Source organism: Canis aureus, chromosome 14, assembly GCF_053574225.1.
Source record: "Canis aureus isolate CA01 chromosome 14, VMU_Caureus_v.1.0, whole genome shotgun sequence".
Taxonomy (NCBI): domain Eukaryota; kingdom Metazoa; phylum Chordata; class Mammalia; order Carnivora; family Canidae; genus Canis; species Canis aureus.
Window position 1 is genome coordinate 53,374,877 of NC_135624.1, and position 22,205 is coordinate 53,397,081.

The 22,205-nt window shown below is 33.4% G+C and overlaps 1 long non-coding RNA gene across 5 annotated transcripts in view; it reads right to left on the reverse strand.

Moving 5' to 3' along the window:
• The window catches only part of LOC144283698 (uncharacterized), a 51,246-nt gene extending 31,370 nt beyond the window's left edge, over positions 1 to 19,876 (reverse strand). For 2 of the 5 annotated variants that reach the window (XR_013352244.1, XR_013352245.1), the window contains exon 1: positions 19,545 to 19,873. This is a non-coding gene — a long non-coding RNA (uncharacterized LOC144283698). Of the gene's footprint in view, positions 1 to 19,544 lie in introns of all 5 variants that reach the window. The other 3 variants (XR_013352248.1, XR_013352247.1, XR_013352246.1) reach the window with 3 other exon arrangements.
• Positions 19,877 to 22,205: the final 2,329 nt, after the last annotated feature.

Genomic DNA, 22,205 nt, shown 5'->3' on the forward strand with positions numbered 1-22,205 from the left:
CACAGAGGGAGTGGCAGAAGCAGAGGGAGAAGCAGGCTCCCCACTGAGCAGGGGGCCTGATGCAGGGCTCAATCCCAGGACCCTAGGATCTGACCTGAGCCAAAGGCAGACCTTAGCCAATTGAGCCACCCAAGTGGCTCCTCCAATTTTTTCTTTATCACTATATTTGGCAGTTTAATTACAATATGTCTTGGCATGGATCTGCTTTTGTTGATTTTTATGGGAATTACCTGTGCCTCATGGATCTAAATATCTTTTTTCCCCCAGATTATGGAAGTTTTTAGCTATCATTTCAGATAAATTTTCTGCCTCCTTTCCTCTCTCTTCTTCTGGGACTCCTATAATATGAATGTTCTTTCATTTGATGTAGTCACTGAGTTCCCTAATTTCATTCTTGTTTTGCATAATTCTTTTTTTTTCTCTTTTGTTCAGCTTGATTATTTTTCATTATTTTGTCTTCTTGGTTCCTAATTTGTTCCTCTGCTTCTTCTATCCTGCTATTCATTTTATTAAGCATGTTTCTAATTCCATTTATTGAACCTTTTATCTCTGCTATATTATTCATTATCTCTGTGTTAAGGATCATGTCTTCTACTCTTTCTCAAGTCCAATGAGTATCCTTTTGATTATTTTTTTAAAGATTTTATTTATTTATTCACGAGAAACACACACACACACACACACACACACACACACAGAGGCAGAGACACAGGCAGAGGGAGAAGCAGGCTCCATGCAGGGAGCCCGACGTGGGACTTGATCCCAGGTCCCCAGGATCACACCCTGGGCTGAAGGCAGCACTAAACTGCTGAGCCACCCAGGCTGCCATATCCTTTTGATTATTGATTTACATTCTCTATCAGACATTTTATTTATAAGTTTTGCTTAGATCTCTGCCCATGGCCTTGTCCTGTTCTGGTATTTAGGATAAATTTCTACTTCCACATTTTGTCTGCCTCTCTCTCTCTCTTTCTCTGTGTTAAGGAAGCCAGCTATGTATTCTGCTCTTCAAAATATTGACGTTATGAAGAAGAGGTCCTGGAGTGCCCTGGAGTGCAGTGTGCCTGTTCACCAAATTCTGGCACTTTAGGAGAATATCCTAGCTGTGTTCCTTATGCCCGGCTGTTGTGTCTGAGTTACTTTTCCTTTCAGTGCTGTCTTTTGCACTGACTTGTGCTTATTGTGGGCTGTGGTTATTCTCTGTGATGTTAGTGGGACATAGGCAGGCCAGTTTAGGGGGTTCATGCCTGCCAGGGAACTTGGGAGTGGAGCAGTGGTGTTAACAAAATTTGTACTGGGGCACTAGTCCTATACTGGATCCCTCATAGTGCTGCAGCAGCCAAGGATACAAGGTTGGGTTCAGCACCCCTGCAGCTAGGCCTGGCACCCAAAGGTGGCTGGGGACATGTGGCTGGGCACAGCACTTTGGCAGCTGTGCACCTGGTGCCTGGGTGCAGCACCCTCAACTTTAACAAAATTTGCCCTGAGCCCAGGGCCAAGGCTACCAGGCTTGAAGTGAATAAATCTTCAGGAGAATTGGTGGGTGTGGCACATTGCTTGCAGCTAGGTGCCAAGTGTTTGTGCAACCCTGCCTCCCATAGATGGCCTTGTGTTTTTGCTGAGGGGTGAGGTTAAGATAGCATCTGACAGGTCCCTAATTTTCAGTTAAGTCCCCAACATGCCGTAATTCAATATGAACAGATCTCTCTCCCGTTTGCCTTCATTGTTGAGTAAACTGATGTTTGCCTTAAAGTTGCCTCTTTAAGAAGGCTACTGTCTCATTAAAGTTGGCAACCCAGCTATCACTCACCCTCCTGGCTAGACCTATGCTGAGTCAGCTGACTTTTTTTTTTTTTAGAAAAAATATTTAAACTATTTTATTAATGTTTCTGTTTATAGACATATTTGAGGATCAAATTTGGTGTTTTCTGAACATGAGGTGTAATATGAAAGGAGATGATTCTAGGCTTGGGTCTATGGTTACTTCCAATAAGTTTGGTAATAATTGCAATCTTCAAAGTCATTTCAAAGTAATTGAACCAAAGAAACAAAGGAAAAAACAAAGCTACATCACCAATAATAACAACAAATCCTATTTTTTACCATGAAAACAGGTATCGATTATTTTTACACAAGTTACCAATCCCAGTTATCTAATTCTATTGTACATAGAGGGTGGCCAACCATATCAGGGCGAGGCACAAATACAAACCACGGTCACTTGACAAGGAAAGCTTCTTGAAGACTTCAACTCAGCAAATGTTTTTTTAAAAAAAATATTTGTGATATTCAATGAAGAGTTTCAAGAACTAAGTTATTTAGTGGTGGAAATTACTATCCCAAAAAGGAAAAGTTACATAGTCAGTAAAGACATAATGATAGAAATACATAAAATTACAGCAATAAAATGCTAGGTTAAGAAGCAGTTAGATAAATTGAAGACTCCACTCTCTGTTGGTATAGTAAGTTGAAAGAGTGAAGACATATCACCTGAAACTGAAGAGATTTGAGAGCAAATAAATAGAAAAACAAGTCTTTTCATATTGATGAGTAAACAGATTTCATCATTAAATATCAAGACTCAGTATTTGTAAAAATTGTCAATGTTGATGAAATTCACAAATGATGTTTTCTTGCTGCAACAACAAAAATCCAAGATATATTTCATGTTTTGTCCTCATATCTAGAAGGTTCTGTCCAGGAGGAATTGTGTTGGCTTCTTTACTAATGTTATGCCATTAGTGGTTGGCTCCATGAGAGCTTTTGCCTCTTGGTATAAAATAAAATATTTTTTTTCTAGCTTCTATTATTATTATTATTTTATTTAAATTCAATTTGCCAACATATAGTATGAGTTGACTTTTAAAGCACCAGGCTCCAAGTCCCACTGGTCAAATAAACATGGAATTCAGTCCTTTTGGTTTTTGAAGCCTGACCTTATGGGGATTAGTCTTTCCTGAGTGAGTTTCCTGGTATGAGGACCCATTCCTCAGCCCTCTCCATGCTCAGCCATCTCCCTCCTGTGGGCAGCCTTTCTCTGGCTTTGTGACCTTCCTAAACTTACAGATGCAGCTTCTTCTCTATATTTAATTGTACAATTTGCTCTGCCAATCTTTGGCTTCCTCTCCACTTTATTTGTAAACATGAAATGGGTCTGATTAGGGTTCTCCTACTCTGCCATCTTCCCTTAGGGTTATAATTTCTTTTAATAGATTTTTAGAATATTAAAATAATATTGCATTCTTGCATAGAAACAAGGTAGGTATTATATATTCATAAATTTTATATATTTATATATTAAATTTTATATTTTATATAATTATATATATTAAGTTACATATTATATATTTATAATTTTTAAAAATTTCTTGATATGGTTTATCATTCCTTTCCTTAGGGTTTTTTTTGTTTTGTTTTTGTTGTTGTTTTTCTCTTTAGGGATTTGCATCTGTTATTGCCTTTTAATTTTTCTTTAATATACTGTGTTTGTTGGTTTATTTATAATTGTTGTACCAGCATATTTTATAAATGAGTTGAAATATATTTTCTGGTTTTTCATTTTCTAGAAGAGTTTGTATAGGGAAGAAATAATCTTTCTTTCAAAGTATAAAACAGCCACTGTTAGGTGGTTGGTGTGGTGGTAGGAGATTTTAACTATACCTTCACTTACTTGTAATTGTGAGCTGTGCTTCTGTTGCTCAGGCCCCACTAGGCTACCAGAACGTTTGAAGGTAGTAATATCCCAGGTACACTGCGGGCAATTGTGCAAGAAGGACTATACAGACATTCTAGTTTTAAATCTTTGCTGTAGTCACAGTTACTGGCTCCCATTTGTTTGTGCTTTTTATCCTTTCCCTTAACGTCATTAGATGTTTTCTTATTTATTATTCATTGTATCTATCTATCTATCTATCTATCTATCTATCATCTATCTATCTATCTATCTATTTATTTATTTATTTATTTATTTATTTATTTATTTATATTTATTTAAGAGAGAGACAGAGAGAGAGAGAGAGGGAAGGAGTATGACAAGAGGGAGGGGCAGGGGAGAAGAAGAAGCAGACTCCCTGCTGCGCATGTGGGGCTCTATCCCAGGACCCTGATATGTGGCCTGAGTGGAAGTCAGACTCTTAAATGACTGAACCATCCAGTCACCCCTGCTATTTATTTTAAGGAATTTTTAGCTATTTTTATCTTACCTATTATACTGGTTTGCTATTGCATTTATTCTGCTATTTATTTGTTGCCAATTATTTTCTTTGGGTTTGTTCTCTTTTCTTTATAACTAAATTTAGATAACAGCCTCCTAATTATCTTACTTTCTTCTTTTCTACTGTAATAATACCTTAATGTTTCTTTAAGATTTCTTCTTTGACCTTTGAATTATTTAGAAGTGTAATTTTAAATTTCTAATTTATTCATTAGTTAATTTAGTCAGATAATATGTTACTGATTCTTTGAAAAAAATTTCAAATATGCTTTATGGATGAATATATCATTTTTTGTCTAATACTCAATTTTTAAAATATTCTGTATGTGCTTGAGAAGTATGGCTATTATCTATTTGTGAGGTGCAATGACCAAATATATGCTTATTAGATCAAGGTGTTAATTATGTTGTTCCAATTTTCTACATCCATAGTAATTTTGTTTGTTTCTTTTGTTTTTTGTCAGCTTGTCCTAACATTTTCTAAGCAAATTGCATCAAGGTCTTCCAGTGATGGTGAATTTATAAATTTTCTTTTGTTTCTTTGTTTATGCTTTTTAAGAGTACCTTATTAGATACATATGTTTGGAAAATTTTAAATTACATTGTAAAAGGAATCTTGGTCATTACTTAAAAACCCTCTATAGCTTTGATAATGCTTTTTGTTTGGTTGCCTGATATTAAACTAATTTTTAACATACTGTCCAGTTATCTTTTGGTAATTTTTTGTTTGGTTTGCTTCTAGCTTCTTTTGTTTCAATTGTCTCCTGAAAGTCACATCTAGATATAAATATGTAGACATGTGTATATTTTATCTGGAAATTATATTTGGAAATCTTTGGTCTTCCTGATGTATTTTGCCCATTTATCTTTCATATACTCATAGATTCATTTTTTTACCATATTATTTCATATTTTATATATATCTCATTCATTTATTTTCTTCTCTCTTTTTCCCTCTTTTGAAGATAGGTTATCTTTTAATATTCTGATATATTTCCTTCAACTAGATTAGAATTTATGTACTTATAATTTTTTATCATTACTCTTGATATTTTACCACAAATAATTTCAAAGTCTAAAGTTTTTTTTGCAAAGTCTAAAGTTAATTAGTATTTTTTTCATCACAAAATAGAGCAAAAGCCCTAGTACTATTTTAAACTCTGAGAAACCCTCTTAAGTTCAACAAGAGTAGTGTTTTATTTCTATTGTTTATTTTAGCTTCACACTTTAGGCTTGTTTTTAATACTTGAGTTTAACTAATTGTCTCTGCTATTAATTTTTCAATTTTGGATTTAAAGGATTTATTAAATCTTTTATCAGGCATATTAGGGCCATGAGTTAAAATGTATGATATCCATGTCATTAAGAAGTTTCATGTGTAGCTAAAAGGAGTGTCAAAATCCTCACTATGGGTCTTCATTAAGAGTGATGTGAGTGCAGAAGGTAATGTGACTAAATAACCAGGAATATTTCATTTAATTTCTATTGATTTTATAAGCAATTATTTTTAGATTTACTTCCATATTTATGTATATATTTTTGCGCACAATTCTTTCTTACATCTTATACATTTTTTTTCTATATAGATAATTAAATTGTGAAAAGACAATTTTCTTTTCATTCTGTATATCTTTAAAAAGTCTTATTGTCTTGTGCTGGCTTGGACTCCAGTTTTTGTTGAACAGGAGTGAGAGTGAGCTTCCAAGATTTATTCCTGAATATAAGGAGGAAACCTTCAGATTTTTACTATGTGTAATGTTACCATAGGATCTTTTTGTAGATATCTTGTGAGTAATAGTTTAAGAAATTATTTTCTAATCATGATTTGCTGAACATTATTATCCTGTTTGTAAGTTGAATTTGGTCAAAGTTTTTCTTCTATCAATTTATATGATTATATAATTTTCTTCTTTAGTCTGTTCATATGAAAAAATATACTGACTTATTTTGGGAAGTTAGAGTACCCTTGCATTTTCAAATCAATCAACACAATACATCACATCAATGAGAGAAAGATAAAAACCACATGATCATTTCAATAGATGCAGAAAAAAACATTTGGCAAAGTACAACATTCATTCATGATAAAAGCCCTCAATAAAGTAGTTTTAGAGTGAACATTCCTCAATATAATAAAGAATATATTTATTTATTTATTTATTTATTTATTTATTTTTAAGGACATATATTTAAAACCCACAGCTAACATTATCCTCAATGGGGAAAAACTAAGAGCCTTCCCCCTAACATCAGAAACAAGACAGGCATGTCCACTCTCACCACTTTTATTCAATATAGTACTGGCAGTCCTAGCCACAGTAATCATACAGGAAAAACAAGTAAAAGGCTTCCAAATCAATAAAGAAATAAAACTTTCATAGTTTGCAGATGACACAATACTATATAGAGAAAAACCAAAAGACTCCACCAAAATTCTACTACAACCGAGAAATGAATTCAGTCGCAGAATACAAAATATACAGAAACCCATTGCATTTCTATACACCAGTAATGAAGCATCACAAAGAGAAACTAAGGAATCAATCCCATTTACAATTGCACCACAACAATAAAATACCTGGGAATAAACTTATCCTGTAAGTTTGAGAGATGAAAGTCTTGTACTCTGAAAACTATAAAACTCTGAAGAAAGAAATTGAAGATGACACAAAGAAATGGAAAGGAAGTGCATACTCATGGATTGGAAGAATAAAAATATTGCTAAAATGTCAATGCTACCCAAAGCAATCTACACATTTAATGCAATCCCTATCAAAATACTAAGAGTATATTTCATAGAACTAGAACAAACAAGTCTAAAATTTCTATGAAATCACAAAAGACTATGCATAAGCAAAACAATCTTGAAAAAGAAAAAAAAACTGGAAGTGTCATAATTCCAGGCTTCATGTTATACTACAAAGCTGTAGTAATCAAAGCAGTGGGGTACTGGCACACAAATGGAAACATAGATCAATAGAACAGAATGGAGAGCTCAGAAATAAACACATGATTATGTGATCCATTAATCTTCAACAAAGAAGGCAAGAATATGCAATGGGAAAAAGAAAGTTTCTTCAACAAAGAGTGTTGGGAAAACTGGACAGCAACATGCAAAAGAATGGACCAAAAAAAATTGGACCAATTTCTTACACCATACACAAAAACATACTCAAATGGATTCATGACCTAAATGTGAGACTTGATACCACAAAAATCCTAGAGGAGAGCATAGGCAGTAATTTCCCTGACATTGGTTATAGTAACTGTTTTCTAGATATATCTCCTGAGACAAATGAACCAAAGAATACACTGCTGAGACTACATCAAAATAGAAATCTTCTGCACAGCAAAGGCAACAAGTCAACAAAATTAAAAGACAAGCTACCAAATGGAAGAGGTATTGGCAAATGAATTTCTGATAAAGGGTTAGTGTCCAAAATATAGAAAGAACTCAATACAAGAGAAATAAATAATCCAATTAAAAAGTGGGCAGAAGACATGAACAGACATTTCTCCAAAGAAGACATACAGAGGGCCAACAGTCAAATGAAAAGATGCTCAACATCACTGATTATCAAGGAAATGCAAATCAAAACCACAGTCAGATATCAGTCACCTCACATCTGTGAGAGTGGCTAAATAATAATAATAAAAAAAAACCCACAAGAAATAATAAGTGTTTGAGAGGATGTGGAGAAAAGGAACTCTTGTGCACTGTTAATGGGAGTGCAAACTGGTGCAGCCATCATGGAAAACAGTGTGGTTTCCTCAAAAAATTAAAAATGGAAATAACATATGATCCAGTAATTCCATTACAGGGTATTTACCCAGAGAGTATGAAAGCACTAGTTTGGAGAGATGCATGACACCCCTCCTCCCCCCATATTAACTGTAGCATTATTTACAATAGCCAAACAACGGAACCACTCAAATGTTTATCAATAGATGAATGGAAAAAGAGGATGTTAGATACACACACACAATGAAAATTATGTAGCCTTATAAAATGAAATCTTGCCTTGCAGCGATATGTATGAATCTAGAGAATATAACGTTAAGTGAAATAAGTCAAAGAAAGAAAGATACATGATTTCAATTATGTGTGGAATTGAAGAAATAAAATAAATGAATGAAGAAAAAAAGAGATAAACCAAAAATCCCAAACGCTTAGCTGTAGAGAATAAACTGATGGTTACCTGAGAGCAGATGGGTGGGAGGAGGAGCTAAATAGATGAAGAGGATTAAAAGGACATGTATCTTGATGAACACTAAGTAATGTATAGAATTGTTGAATCACTATATTGTACACCTGAAACTAGTATGACATTGCTAAGTATACTGGAATTAAAAATAAATAATAATAATAAATGAAGAAGCCTTGCATTCTCAGATTAACCCTGCTTGTATATATTATCCTATTGATATATTTCTGAATTTAATTTGCTAATATTTTGTTGAGGACTTCTTCATCTATGCTCATGAAGACTATTAGTCTGTTGTGTTTTTTTTTTTTCCTTGTAATACTTTGTCCAGTTTTGGTATCAGACTAGTCTCAGATTCATAAAAGGAGTTGAGTAGTGCTCTCATCACTTCTATTTTCTGAAAGATTTTATTTTATTTTCTCCTTAAATATTTGGTAAAATTTACCAAAGAAGGCATATGTGACCTCAGTTTTCATTGTCTATTATTCTTTAATAAATATGGGGATATTCAGATAATTTGGTTTTTGGAGTGAGTTCTGGTAGTCTGTGTCTCTCAAGAGATTTGTTTATTTTATCTAACTTGTTGAACTCAGGGGCATAATATTACTTTTAGTATTGCCTGATTAGCTTCTTAATGTCCTTCTTTTACCTTTGATACTGATAATTTATGTCTTTTGTCTTTATATTTCTTGGTCAGTTTGCCTAGAGATTAAGGAATTTACTCATGTTCTCTTTTGGTTTTATTGAGTTTCTCTATTATGTTTTTAATTCCATTCTTTTGTATTTGATATTTAATATTACTTCCCTCCAGTTTGCCGTGAATTTAATTTGCTCTTCTGTATTCATTTCACAATTATTTTTTTTCAAATATAAGTATTTGATTCCATAAATTTTCCTCTGAGCACTGCTTTTGCTGTATCCTCAAAATTGGTGTCCTGTGTTTTGCATTTTCATTCAATTCAAAATATAATAAAAAATCCCTTGTGATTTCCTTTTTAGCTCATTAGCAACTTAGAAATATGTTGATTAATTTCTTATATTTGAGGATTTCCCAGGGGTCTTTTGGTGAGTGATTTCTAATTTTATTCCTTTATGGTCAAGGAACATATTTTGTATGATTTCAAATTTTTATGTGGTTGGTTTATGGCCCACTTTGTGGTCTATCTCAATGAATGTTCCATGTGCGCTTTAAAAAAATGTCTATTCTATTATTGTTATGTGGACCTTTCTACAGGTGTCAATAAACATCAATTAGGAAAGTGAGTTAATCATGTTAACATAGTCTTCTGTATCTTCATTGATTTTTCATTTGTTTCATAGCTTAGTGAGAAAGAAATGTTAGTCTTCAATTTTAATTGTACATTTTTCTGTTTTTCTTCTTAGTTCATCAGTTTTTGTTCCATGTATTTTGCACATCTGCTATATGCATATACATTTAGGTTTGTTATGGCTTTTTGGTGAATTGAAACATTTACTGTTATAGAGTGTCCTTTGTTATTTATTCTTTTCCTGAACTTTATTTTGTCTATGTTAATATAATCATTCAGGTTCTCCTTGTTTTCATGTTGTATCTTTTTTTATCATTTTAATGTATTTTTCATTTTATATTTTAAACAGGATTCTTATAAATGACATATACACAAGTCTTGCTTTTCATCCAGTCTATCTGTCTTTAATTGGCATGTTTAGAGAATTTACATTTAATGTTAATATGATGTAGTTGAACTAAAGTCTACATTCTTACTAGTTGCATTCTATTTATTCTGTTGTTTGTTGTTTCTGTTTCATTTTTTGTTTTTTTTTTTAACATTGACTCTTTCTTTATTTAGCTTTTTTTTTTGCAACTATAAATTACAATCACTAGTACACCTGTAATTCTTTATAGTGTGTTCAACTAAGAGAAAGCAAACACAGCATAGGTCAATTTAAAAGAAATCACAGTACTTAGTGTAATCTGCAAAAGAGGGAAATAGTCTTGGGCCCACTCCTTGGAAATAAATATCAAGTAACCATAAAAATATTCAGCCATTTTCCAGGTATTCAGGGAGGTTCATGCATGGTCCCCAGGCAGAGCATCAGAGTTCCTCTTTATTTATTCTGTTTGCTGTGTGTCACTCTCACCTTTAAAACTTTTTTCTTCTTGCTTTTGGATTATTTATGATTGTATTTTAGATTTACTAATGTTTTTAATTATACCTCTTTAAAAAAATCTGTTGTTGTTTTAGTGTTTGCTCTAAGGTTTACAATAGAAATCTTTAAGTAATTGCAACCTACCTTTATCTGATATTATACTGCTTCATGTGTATTTTAAGCACCTTATAACCATACACTCTTTATTTCTTTTCCTTTTTTGTGCTGTTTTTATCATATATTTTACTTGCATATATATTTAGAATCCTCAATAGATTCTATTTTTGTATACACAGTCCATTATATTTTAGACTTATTACAAATAAAAATCATGTATTTCATATTTACCTTCATTTTAACTATTGACCTTACAGACTCTTAAAACTGTCTTAGAGCCTTCAGGATTTCCAAGATCACATTTTGAGACCTGCTGATATAATCCATCAGGATTTATATAAACTATGTTATTTTCTTTCTTTATGCTTTCCACTTTTTATTCAAACTTTAAGATACATCTTTCTAACTCAGTACTCTACTTTTGGCAGCAGATGTAAAAGATATTTTATTAAAAAGCATGATTGTTTGCTTTTGTAAGACTAACACAAAAATGTGTTAATAAAGGAGATTGGGACCTACATATTCCTGAGAAATATTTTTTGAGAACTAGTGATTTTATTTTTATTTGGCACTTTGAGCCGTTTATCACGAACACATAGTATTATTGTATATACTTTTATCTTTTAAGTCATAAGAGATAGTACCATGGGATCTGGCCCAGTTATTGGAGCATTTAATTTTCTTTGTATAACTCAGTTATCACTTAAATTAGTTGAACCATTTCATTGCATTATGAAATGTCATATAACAATTGGATGCACTCACAAGAAGCAATGACAGATCCTCTGAGCCATGTAGAGGCTTAAGATGATCAGTTTTGTTTAGGTCAGTCTACTCCTCAATTGCTCCCACAACTGATCATCTCAAATGGAAATAAAGAACATGTGAAACATATCCAATTTTGTGCAGATATGGAGAGCAGCTCTTATCAATTACATTTCCTACATATGGTAATGGGAAAATGTTTTTTTGAAATATTTGAAAGGGATTAAACTATGAGGACATTATTTTGTCTAAAAATATTCTAAGAAGACATTCTGACTCTTACTTTTTTGCTTGCAATACCCATGTCATCTGCTATCTATATTATTTTAGGTGTCTTTTATTCTCAGTTATTCATCATTGGAAAAAAGTTATAAAATATCTCTGTGCCTCATCTTTATTTGATAGGAACATCTTTCTTGCTTTTAAGAAATTGCTACTTTTAATATGGTTATGTAAAACTTAGTTGCTTATACTTTTCAGGTCTCCAAAAATGTTGTTAAAATTTATTTTTTTGCACAAAAATATAGTAGTGTGATTTTTAAATCACATGTTAAAATATTATAATTATAAGCTACGAAATTAGTATCTTTGTTTGTAAATGTTAAGTTCCAGCATTGGGTAATAGATGTGAACTTAAAAGTAAGATATTTGTCTAAGAATCATTACTTAGACAAATATACACTATTAGAAACTGCTTAAATATTTATTTGACATAGTTTTCATATATATGAAATAGATGACTGCATGATGTTTATTATGTTCACAAAGTCTTACAGAATACTATATCACAATAATAAAATACCAAATTCAAAAAATTTACAAATTAAAATCAAAACAATATTTGAAAAAATTGAAGGCATAGTTACTTGCTTTTCAGAGATGTCATTGAACTTCAAATAATTTTATCATGTCTGATGAAAGATATAAGAGGCATCATTTAATGCTATAAGGATTAACTTCTTATATTGTTACAAATCTTTTATGAAGTATTCTACAGTAGATATTAACTTATTTAATTAAAGGTGAAGTTTTTATGGGTAATTGTTTTCTAATTTAACCTGAATTTATTGTTATTTTCAAAGCAGTTGGAAAATGTATCTCATTTATATTGTAGACAGGTTGATTTAGTTTAACATGCATCTGAAATCAAACTTTAAATCTTGGGCCAAATGACAGCTTCTTGCAAATAGATATTTTTCATTTTAGGCTGGTTGTTGTATAAAAGTTACAGAAATTTAGAGGTTTAAAATGGTAATTATTATTTCACAGTTTCTGTGCACTGGACGTCTGGGTACAGCTTAGGTGCTTCTGATGCAAGGTCCCTCATAAGACTGCAATCCAGGTGTTGACCAGGGTTATGCTCTCATCTGAAGACTTGACTGAGGAAGAATCTATATTTAAACTTATTCATATGGTTCTTGGCAGAATTTCCTCATATGCATTTTTTCTGACAGGGCCTTTATTGCTTGCTTGTGGGCTTCCAAACTCTTTTGGTAACTGAGTGTTTTTCTATAGGTAAGCACTTAAAAGGCAACTAACTTCCATCAAAACTAATTAGCAAGAAAGCAAGAGAAGACATGCAAGATGGAAGCCATAATTTTGTAACCTCTCCTTGGAAGTGACATTCTATCACTTTGCTATAGCTTATTGATTAGAAGGGAATCACTAAGTTCAGCCTATTTACAAAGGGAGGGGAATACATAAAAGTATGCATGGTAGATGGGAATCTTTAGGTCCCTATTAGAAGCTTTCAATGACATTTGTTTTAAGACACTCTTGAATTTTTGATACATTGAAAGAAGAATTTAAAATGAACTCACATTTGGTAAAACCAGTATATGATATTGAAATAGACGTAGTAAAGGGACAATATTTGTTTCTTTTAGAAAGTATATGTTTTATTTGATCAAAACATACCCAAATTTTCTCTGTAAATCTGTTATCCATTTTTATTTTATCCTTTTCTTTCTGGAGACATGAATTCTCAGATAGCAAAATTTGTGTTTCTAAAGCTTGTGCCATTTTCTACAAATGCAGTGTTTGATCTGCCTAAATTCAATTGAACAGCATTTATTTATAGGTCAGAGAGCCCTAGGGAAGTGTTCTACTTCAACTTGAGTACACCTTTGAGATCATAACTTAACATGAATATACCTTTGCAATAATGACTTTGAGGTTCTCAATGAACTATTTGACAGTCCCTTAGCTTTCTGAGATGCAGAAAGCTCTATTAAGTAAGGTACATTTAGGGCCATGAGAGAAACATCTCTGGATGTGCTTAGTCTAAATTCTCTCGGACAGAGGCTAGAAAAATCATTAACTTTCCTCTATTTGCTCTCTTAATAACTCTTGATCTTCTGGATGAACATTAAATTTTCGCAAAAGGCAAGACTATGAAACTAGAGACCAACTGATTTTATTTAAAAAGGTGATATATAAATTCCCTTTAGCTTATCATTAATTCTCCCATGTTCCAATTTCTCTTCAACAATCAATTAAAATTTTCTCTTGTAGAGAGATAATACTCTCCTTTGTCTCATTATTTATGTTAGCTACTTTTAAGGTGGCCCAGTCACTATGACAAGGAATCCTACCACCAAGGCAGTCACTATAAAATATAAGACTATCCAAACTCGAGCTTTATTAGGTTTAGTGCTTGTTTCAGGTACAATTTTAGAATTTGAATACAGAGGTTCTCAGGCATTGCATTCTGTGACTTGATACTGCTGAATGCCCACCAGTATGCCTTAATCTGTCTAAAATAGTTGTAATGACCCTAGATTTGCATCCCTAGGAATTAGCACTTGGGAAAGCAGATAACTTCCTTCATTATTTATCACTTCTTGCCTCCCATTAGCCCAGTTAACAGCTGTTCTGCCCCAAATGATGAGGGTAGTTTCAAACTATTCAACAATGTTGATTGAACAAATGAGTTGTTAGTTTTGTTTGACATAGATTCAAAGAATTGCTATTTTTGTATGTCTATTGCATTTTAAATGACAATTTAAAATGTAGAAAAAAGTGACCATAATTGCAAAAATTAAGCTTTTGCTGGTCAGAAGACATTATAGATAGAAAAATGTTCATAACCATATTGCCTCTATATCTTAGTATGAAACTGAAATTGAGGTAAGCTCTACAGATACTATTAACTTTGTTCACTTTATTTTTTCTTCATATAATTGTAATCACGTCTGCCCTGTGTTTTTACTTCATATCTTTCATGATTGTGTTTGTAAGTAATTTCCTTTTTTTCTAATGAAAGATATATGATCAGACTTTCTCTGATGTTGCTCACTGTTTCAGCAGTGTCAATTAGGGATTGCTGTTTCCCAGAATGCAACTAAGAAGCATGTATTTGTGATGTTCTCTGTCCTTCTCTCCTCTTTTGTCATTTGAGAGCTTTATCATTCAACTCCTAACATTTAAAATTCATGCTTGGTGAAAAACATGCTTGGTGAAAAACATGATTTGTGTCTCCAAATTATTTAATAATTTGTGTGTGTGTGTGTGTGTGGGGGGGTCAGATTAATATACCAAATGAATAAGGAGGAAATGATTAGAGAATGAGATATTGAGTACTTGAAACTGAGATTTCAGAAATGGGGCAGTTATTGATGATGGCAGGGGCTAGTTTACCAAAGGAAGTAAGTACCTGAGATGATGGCAAGGATATTCAGATATTGAGAAGTCAGGGATATATCTATATTGATAGTTGAAGTCAATAAGAAGGCTAATATGAGTAAAGGAAGAAGAGAAAATAAATAATGAAGTAAGTGTCAAAAGCATCAGCAAATAAAGGAGATATGAAGTAATTAGGAAGTGAGAGCAATAAATAGAGGAAAAAATGGTATCAACTGACAGACAATGACTACACTGAGAGAACATTGTTTTTCCTATCACTCTTATCAGGGCAGAAATTATTAACTCTCTTATTTCCTGTATTTCCTTATTGTGTTACAGACCTGCGTTTTGCTTTATGATTATTTTAGGCATATTTAAGTATGTGGTAACACTAGAAATTTATAGAATGAATAGAGGAGATATCAGGATACAAAATCAATGCACAGAAATGAGTTGCATTTCTATACATTAACAATGAGACTGAAGAAAGAGAAATTAAGGAATCAATCCCATTTACAATTATACCCAAAACCATAAGATACCTAAGAATAAACCTAACAAGAGATGTAAATGATCTGGACCCTAAAAACTACAGAATGTTTCTGAAAGAAATTTAGAAAGACATAAAGAGATGGAAAAACATTCTATGCTCATGGATTGGAAGAATAAATATTGTGAAAATGTCTCTGCTACCCAGGGCAATTTACACATTCAATACAATCCCTCTCAAAATACCATGGTCTTTCTTCACAGAATTTGAACAAATAAGATTTGTATGGAATCCGAAGAGACCGCAAATAGCCAGAGGAATACTGAAAAAGAAAACCAATGCCATGGGCATCACAATGCTGGGTTTCAAGCTGTACTACAAAGCTGTGATCATCAAGACAGACAGTATGGTACTGGCACAAAAACAAACACATAGGTCAATGGAACAGAATAGAGAACCCAGAAATGGCCCTTCAACAATATGGTCAACTAACATTCGACATAACAGGAAAGAATAACCACTGGAAAAAGGACAATCTCTTCAATAAATGGTGTTAGGAAAATTGGACAGCCACATGCAAAAGAATGAAAGTAGAGAATTCTCTTACACCATACACAAAGATATACTTAAAATGGATGAAAGATCTAAATGTGAGACAAAAATCCATCAAAATCCTAGAGAACACAAGCAACACCCTTTTTGAACTTGGCCACAGCAACTTCTTGCAAGACACATCTATGAAGGCAAGGGAAACAAAAGCAAAAATGAACTATTGGGACTTAAGATAAAAAGCTTCTGCACAGCAAAACAGTCAACAAAACTAAAAGACAAACTTACAGAATGGGAGAAGGTATTTGCAAATGACCTATCAGATAAAGGGCTAGTATCCAAGATCTATAAAGAACTTATCAAACTCAGCACCCAAGAAACAAAAAATCCAATCATAAAATGGGCAGAAGACATGAGCAGAAATTTCACAGAGGAAGACATACACATGGCCAACACGCACATGAGAAAATGCTCCGCATCACTGGCCATCAGGGAAATACAAATCAAAACCACAATGAGATACCACCTCACACCAGTGAGAATGGTGGAAATTAACAAGACAGGAAACAACAAATGTTGGAGAGGATGTGGAGAAAGGGGAACCCTCTTGCACTGTTGGTGGGAATGCAAACTGGTACAGCCACTCTGGAAAAAGTGTGGAAGTTCCTCAAGAAATTGAAAATAGAACTACCCTATGACTTACCAATTGCACTTCTGTGCATTTACTCCAAAGATACTGATGTAGTGAAAGGATGGGACACCTGCACCCCAATGTTCATAGTAGCAATGTCCACAATAGCCAAACTGTGGAAGGAGCCGTGAAGTCCTTCAACAGATGAATGGATAAAGAAGATGTGCTCTATAAATATATATACAATGGAATATTACTCAGCCATCAGGAGAGATGAATACCCACCATTTGCTTTGATGTAGATGGAACTGAAGAGTATTATGAAAAGTGAAATAAGTCAATCAGAGGACAATCGTCATATGGTTTCATTCATACGTGGCATATAAGATATAGTGAAAGGGATTATATGGGAAAGGAGGGAAACTGAGTGGGAAAGAATTAGAGAGGAAGACAAACCATAAGAGACTCCTAACTCTGGGAAACAAACAAAGGGTTGCGGGAGGGGAGGAGGGTGGGTGAATGGGGTAATTGGATGATGAGCACTGAGGATAGCAATTGATGGGATAAGCACTGGGTGTTATACTAAATGTTGGAAAATTGAATTTAAATTAAAAAGTGTAAAAAAAATAAAAGGAGAAAAAAGAAATTGCTTACAACAAAAAGTTCCCCTAGTCTTCATTATTTTAGTAACAAATGAAATCATTTTGAGAATTGTGATTTTCATAACTAATTAGCCTTTGAATTCACAAATCTTTGCATCTTTCATTATGTTTACTGAAATGCCCAAACTCACCAATCCAGTTCAGCTCTCCTGTGAATATTAACCATGTAAGATTAATTACCTTAAGACCCTCAAATCAAGTAAACTCAATGACATTTACTGTACCATTCAGCCATTTGCCCCTTTTCATCAATCTCGTAATGCTTCTTGAATCACAATTAAAACTCGAAATAAATAAAGATGCTGGAAGTTTCAAGTAGCACTTCTTAATGATTTAACATTTAGGTTTTTGTCACTCTCCAAAAAACAAACTGGGAAATAATTTCTTGGAGAATGAAAGAAGCAAGGAAGAAGTCTTCATATTTCTGTGGTCTGTAATTCTCTTATAATGGGTATGAACTCTAGAGACACCCACAAAGATCAGCAATCCTTATGAACAAAACTGGCCTTAATTTCAATTAGGATAATATCAACAGGAGAGTTTACTAATCAGGGGAAAAAAGTAGAATGGTCTCTGATGTTGTTTCAGTATTTAGAGTTGTTAATGATGTGTTACTGATGACATTTAGTACCTTATTATTCTCTTAAAAGAGTTTAACATCAATGGGAAACTTGAGGAAAGAAAATTAAAGTAGGCTAATTTAACACAATCATGCTGTATAATTTTATGTGTTATTTCTCTCTCTCTCTTAATCCCCTATATCTTATTGTTATTTTAAAAATTAAATCCCAGTCTCTTACGGAAAAATCTATCAGTAACCCTAATGCTAACACATCTATCTGAAAACACTTTCCCCATGGAGCCTTGATATCTAGACTTGTGTTTAATTTCAAAGTCTACTTTTCTTTTGAAAATAAAATGTAACAATAACATACTGATCTCCAGATTCATGCACAAAAAGGGAACTCTATCAAGAAACTCATTTTGTACTATTCACATAATTTTCATTTAAAACAGAGGACATTAGGTATGGAAAATTTTGACTTGATATGAACATCAAAAATAATGTAGGAAAGTATGCAAAGAACCAGTGTAGGAAAGACAATAAATCCTCTGATGGTCTGTTTCTTGTAATCTCTACTTAATGCATTCATGGAAGCAATAAATAAATATTGTAGAATCTGAACTACTTGTTCCATGAACTAGTGTCTGTAGCAGTAAAAACAAAGCTTACTTTATGTCAGCTAGGCAAAACTGTATGAGAGTCTAATGATTCAAAGAAGTCAAAGTATACTGCTAACTTTTCCCAATTCTTTGGAATATTGGCATTGTTATAAAGTGATATAAAGTATCTGATTTGTATCTTACAAAGATAGAAATGATGAGCAGAAAAGAAAACTGAATATATATTTTATAGATTTATAGAGAGGGCTTGGGCACATAGAACTGGGGTCATGGATTCTTATTTTAATGACATCAGGTACATTATTTTTATGTTCTGGCCTTTAGACTTCAGGTCCATAAGTAGGCAATTAAACCATTTGTGACTGGATAAAATGTTCTATCTTCTAGTGTCCTGCATTTATTTCCCTCTTATCTAGGTAAGGAAAATGTCTTTTTAATAAAATCAAGTAAAAAGCTATTATCAATTTAACATTAATTTATCAACTTCTTGGGATCCCTGGGTGGCGCAGCGATTTAGCGCCTGCCTTTGGCCCAGGGCGCGATCCTGGAGACCCGGGATCGAATCCCATGTTGGGCTCCCGGTGCATGGAGCCTGCTTCTCCCTCCACCTGTGTCTCTGCCTCTCTCTCTCTCTCTCTCTGTGACTATAATAAATAAAAATAAAAATTAAAAAAAATAATTTATCAAATTCTGCTATTTAGAGGTATGCAATATCAGCCCAAGAAGCCTTTGGTTATATTTAAGGCCCTTCATGCTAAAATTAGAGAAACATAAGAATCATCATCACCGTAAATAAGTGAATGAAACCATAAATAAAAATCTTTATAACCTTGACCTCTGAGAAAAAATCAGGATGGGTGGGAACGGGATAATTGGGTAGAAAATGAAAAGGAAAACAAAAGAGAAATAACTGTACCTGAGGAATGGAGATGACAAAAAAATTGAGAGGAGACAGGAAAAAGGGGACACCTACCTGAAGCCAACTTTGAAAAACAACTTGATGAAGCAAGTTAAGAACTGTTTTGCACTGCCTTCTGTAGTCTCTCTGTGTTAATACTAAGGACTGAATTGTGTTCTTCCCCCAAATTCATTTCTTGAAGCCCTGACTCACAAAGCCCCATTATTTGCTAATGGGGCCTTTGGGACACAGTTAGGTTTAGGTGAAGTCATGAGAGTGTGGACCTCATGATGATTAGTGCCCTAATAAGAAGAGAGAAAGAGTTTGCTGTCTCTCTTTCCCTACCATGTGATGACACAGCAAAAAGGTGGCCATCTATATGTCATGAAGGGAGCTTTCACCAGAAACTATGCTGGTGCTTGATCTTGGATTTCTACTCTCTAGAACTTTGAGAAAATAAATTCCTGTTTTTTAAGTAACCCAGTCTTTGGCATTTTATTATGGCAGCCTGAGCTGACCAAAACAGGTCATGGCATGTTAATTTTAAGTTTTTTTTTTTTTCTCTGTTAATGTATTACAGTTATTCAGGAGACATAAGTAAAAGATCTCACAGAGGTTGATGGTTAACTTTGATGTTCCAATGTTTGAAAGTTAGCAGGCTCTATTCTTGTGACTTCTGTGGTCATTGCTTTAGTTTAGACTGGAAGGCAAGTTCAGCTTGAAGTAAAGGTGGATTCAGGTGGATTCAGAAAAAAGAATCCGTGTAACTATTTATTTAACATTTATTTATTTATTTATTTATTTATTTATTTATTTATTTATGAATATCCATTTAATATTAATACTTATTGAGTATCTGCAAGTGCTAGACACTATTCTGAGACTGGAAATCCAGTGCGGAATACGGATGATTCAAATCCCTGTTTATGTAGAGTTTAAATTATAGGAAGTGGGTGCACACAGTAAACTGAGTAATGAGATCTATATAGTATAGTAGATGATGACAGGTTCTATGGAGAAAAATAAAGCAGGAACAGGGTTGCTGAATATGGGGTTTTAATTTTAAAGAGGATGATCAGGGGATTCATCAATGAAAATGTGCCATTTGAACAAAGACCCGAAGTAGCTTGGGGACAAGCCATGCACAACTGGAAGAAGGGTCCAGACATGGGATCCCTGGGTGGCGCAGCGGTTTGGCGCCTGCCTTTGGCCCAGGGCGCGATCCTGGAGACCGAGAATCGAATCCCACGTCGGGCTCCCGGTGCATGGAGCCTGCTTCTCCCTCTGCCTCTCTTTCTCTCTCTCTCTTTCTGTGTGTGAGTGTCATAAAAAAAATAATAATAATAATAAAAAAAAGACAAAAAAGAAGGGTCCAGACAGAGGGGACAATAGGACAAAAGGTCATCAATGACAATGTGCCTGTATATTTGAAAACAGGCAAGATGCCCAGTGTGGCTGTAGCAGAGTGAGTACAGAGCAAGAGTTAAGAAAATTGGCTGTGTTAATGTTTTTGTGTTGAATTTTTGAAGGAATGCTAATGAACCAAACTCAGGTTATAATTACATGTAGTCACAATCGCCAGAAAACTGTTAATTTCTAGGAAACTTTGCAAGTGATACAGGGGATTTTAACATTTTCGTGTTGACAGTTTCTTAACAGATGGTTATTTGGTTAACCTGTAGCTCAGATTCCAGATGCTGTGTTTTAAATAGACAAGAAGGCTACTATTTGAGCAAAACCTATAAGCTCCAATCTTTTTGATGAGGCAAGGTAAGCCAGAGTTTACCTTCAAGGCCAAATCTATTCTATTTGAGGCTGAGGATAGCATTCTCAATCTGTGCAATTTCTGGACGTAGTTGATATAAAATGAAACAAGAATGTACTTTACACAGCATAGTCGATACTCTGAATAAAATCAATGCTTCACAGTCACTATTAGATAAAGATTTATTTTCAGCCCTTGGGTATTGATTCTAGACTTTTAGTAGATTTTCAGGGTGTTTCATTGCCAAAATGGTTACCTCTAATTAATATAATTAATATAATTGTTTCAAATAAAGGTTAGCATTTTAAACATGTATCTGGCTTTTTTATAGTTAGAATATTTTGAGCATTGACACACCATTAAGGGAAAAAAGCTGGAAGGATATCTGTTATAAAACCTCTGAAATATGGGTATATTCACTGTATATTCTCTCAAAAGTGAGAGGTCTATGTACATCATTGTTTTAATATCTGTCCTTATATTAAAAAAAAAAAAGTTTGTCTGTGGGACATTGAACTAAAATGTTTCTGCACAGCAAAGAAACTATCAACAAAATGAAAAAGCAATCTACTGAATGAGAGACTACAAATCATATATCTGATTAAGGGCTAATATCCAAAACATACAAAGAACTTACACAACTCAATAGCAAAATAACAAAGCAAAACAAAGCAAAAACAGAAATAAAATAATCTGATTAAAAATAATCTGTACAGACATTTTTCCAAAGAAGACATCCAGATGGCCAACAGTTATATAAAAATATGTTCAAAATCATTAGCCGTCAGGGAAATGAAAATCAAAGCCACAATGAAATATCACCTCCCACCTATTGCAATGGTTATTATCAAAAAGACAAGAAATAGTGTTGGTAAGAATATGGAAAAAAGAGAACCCTTGTCACTGTTGAATATACAAATTGGTATAACTGCTATGGAAAATAGTATGGAAGTTCCTCAAAACATTAAAAA